A 3,145-nucleotide genomic window follows, 5' to 3' on the forward strand; every position below is an offset into this window, starting at 1 on the left:
AGGTTTACATAAACCTGCTCACCGTGCAGAACACTCGGCAATCCATCCAGAAGCTGAGAGAACAAGAAATGATAAACGGAATGAAGCACCCATGGGGGATATCCCAGGGTGGCCAGCCACTTCTATGTGGAATGGTGTGGCTCACCTTTTAGATGCTTGTGGACTACTGTGTAAGAGGACACCCCCAAAACATGGGGGGGTGGAGGGGTAGTGGTGTTAGAGCAATTGTTAACTGAGAGCCATACATCATACTGCGATAAGGAAGGGTGGTGAGCGGCTGCCCTGTGGCTTCTGTGGGCCATTCCTTTAGCAATGGAAGCCCAGATAGCAGCAGAAAAGAAAATTAAACAGCTAGGGGCGGAGTTGCAACTACAGAAGGACATGCTCCTTTCCATTTCTCTCCTTGCCTCAAATCTACTGGACAAAATCGAGGAGCAAGAAACAAAGATTAAAACATTAGCATGTAGATTTTTCTGTTTGCAGGGGAAAAACTGGAAACAACCAAAAATCAGGGCTATCATAACTAAGCCTGATTAGGATGTAAAAATATGGAATCCTTAGGAATATTATGAATAGGAAGATCTCAATGATATAGAGGTCATCGATGTTGAGAGGGATGAAGAGACTTGGCAAGCTTACCCCCTCATGCAAAGGAAAGTGAAAGCTCAACAACTGCAGCAAAATGGGAGTCAACCAATGCAGGAGACTATCACTATCATGGAATATATTGCTGCGGAACTCTTAGAGATTGCAAAGACATTTAAACAACTGCCTAGGGAATCCCTGACTGCTTGGATTGTCTGACTGTGGGACACAAGGAGTGACGGTATTTCTTTAGCTGGGAATGAAGCAGAAAAAATGAGTGACATCACCACCCACCCAGCCCTGCAGCAATGCCTTTATAATGTAAGACAAACACAAGGGAATCATAGTCTCATAAACCGGATCATTCTAGCTGTGAGAGAGGTTTGGTCTAATGTAGAAGATTTACCAGTAGGGACAACCTCCTGGTGGTCAATCAAAGAGGCCCAGGGGCTTCTCTGAGAATTAGAAATGAGGCAAACCATTGTGAAAAGAAGTAATTCAAAATCTAAGCTGTTGGAACTTTAAAATATTTTGAGCTTTAAGGGAATGATTATGGCACCTGAGTCACCTAAATAGGCAGCTGAAACCCAGGAAGCTGTAATCTTTGTTTCTCTAATTATAGATTAGCTCTTTTCCTTACCTACATTGTTTTGTTAACATGTCCATGTACTACTTTTATACATAAATACATTTAAAATATATTTCAAATACAATCGACCGTATCTACTCAGTTGCTACTAGAAATACTTCTTGACTTTGCAGCAAACATCTAAAGGACACCTTATACACAAAGGTGAGAAGAAGGCTTATTAGTGATCACTGTGCCCCAACAATCTGGTTGCATTTTAATACCAATAAGTTACAGCCAACAAAGAGCTATTTTGTTCAGCCTAACAGAAAGAACATATAATTCTATGGTAGGTATGCATAGCACATCTGTTGTAAGCTCCAAAGGCAGGCAGCCTGAGTTCAATGCCTTATTACATCATTAACTGACTATGTAAAGCTAGGCAAGTTACCCAACATCTTACTTCAGTTTTCTCAACTATAAAATGAAGGTAATGATTATACACTCTGTTTAAATTGTTGTGGGGATCAAATGGGTTCATACATGTAAAGCACATAGCATTAGTGCTTGGTATATAGGAAGTACTTGGTAAGCATTAGCTAGTGTAACAGGATGCTAAATCTGACTTTTGCTGTTGTGTCAGTTTAGCAGAAGCCCCAAGGCCAAAAACATTGTAATAGGTAAGGAAGTGCTAGATGTTCTAGAAAGGCTTGCAACACGGAGTGGCCAAAACTTAATTCTGCCAATATTGGCCCTTCGCCCACCTCCAAGATACATAACAGAAGGCTAAGAATTTGTTGAGATTATAATGGGACAGTAGTAAAGATTTATTTAGAGAAAGTTTTCAAAATATTGCACATATTCCCCTTCAACCCCCAAAAGAAGCCAGGTATTTGCTTCTCCTTCCCCTCAAGCTAAGTGAAGGGGACTTCAAAGAAATAATTTGGTAAGTTTATATGTGTACCATGGAATTTGGGGGTGAGAACCTAAGGACAGACACCTGATGTCTGCCTAGGGAAGTCCAAAGATGACAGGCTGTGAGGACTAAAGTTTCATCAGCTAGATGGTAGAAAAGAAAATCGAGCTGCTTTTGGGAATGGCATAAACTTCTAGAATTTAGTAGACAAAAATTCATGTATATTTCCTGAGGACCAAAAGTGAACCCAGGCAATGGAGTTGGACTTGCATTATCTTTAAAAAGACTCTACCCAAAGATCCAATTAAAGTAATAAAGTAACCTGAGTCAAGAGAAAGACAGCCAGTAATCAGAGGACTAAGGGCAGCATTGTAAGTGGCTAGCCAGAGAAGGCATTGTCTGAATCAAGAGAACTATAGAAAAGAGACAGCCAATGATGAATAACCTTCAAAGAATGCACATTTGAAATCTGCCACACCAAAATGGTAGCAACACAATATACACAACTGTACCAGTCAGGTACAGTCTTTCTTTCCTTTAACTCCCTTTCCCCTGCCACAAACACACATACACACTCCACCTCAAACCCCAACCATGAAGATGCAGCCTAGAGATTGTAGAAAGAGGAATATAGTAGTAAGATGGGAAAATAAAAATGCTGATCATGCCTCCCCCAGTACCAAGCCTGAAATAGGTCAGTCTTGCAAGAAGGGAGCAGCTTTAAATTGAGTTTAGAGTTACATGATTATTAGACTAGATTAAACATCTAATATTGAATCCATGGTGCACATTTGAAATTTCATCTAAGAACAAGAACTATTCCACAAAAAGAGTTTAATGAACGGTGAGGAACAATAAAATTGCTTTCTCCTTATACCATACTGAGTGTAGTTATTGAATTAAACTACCATTATTTTTATAATTATTCTTACTATTCAATAGAAGAAAACTAGAAAACCATACATGAAATTGTTAATGACAATTATTTTGGTACAATAGTTCCACAAGTGATTTTTGTGTTCTTTTTACTTAGTGGTGCTTTTAAATTTTTCTGTATGAATACATATTTCTTATAT

The sequence above is a fragment of the Propithecus coquereli genome, unplaced genomic scaffold (assembly GCF_000956105.1).
Source record: "Propithecus coquereli isolate 6110/MARCELLA unplaced genomic scaffold, Pcoq_1.0 Scaffold86, whole genome shotgun sequence".
In the NCBI taxonomy this organism is placed as follows: Eukaryota; Metazoa; Chordata; class Mammalia; order Primates; family Indriidae; genus Propithecus; species Propithecus coquereli.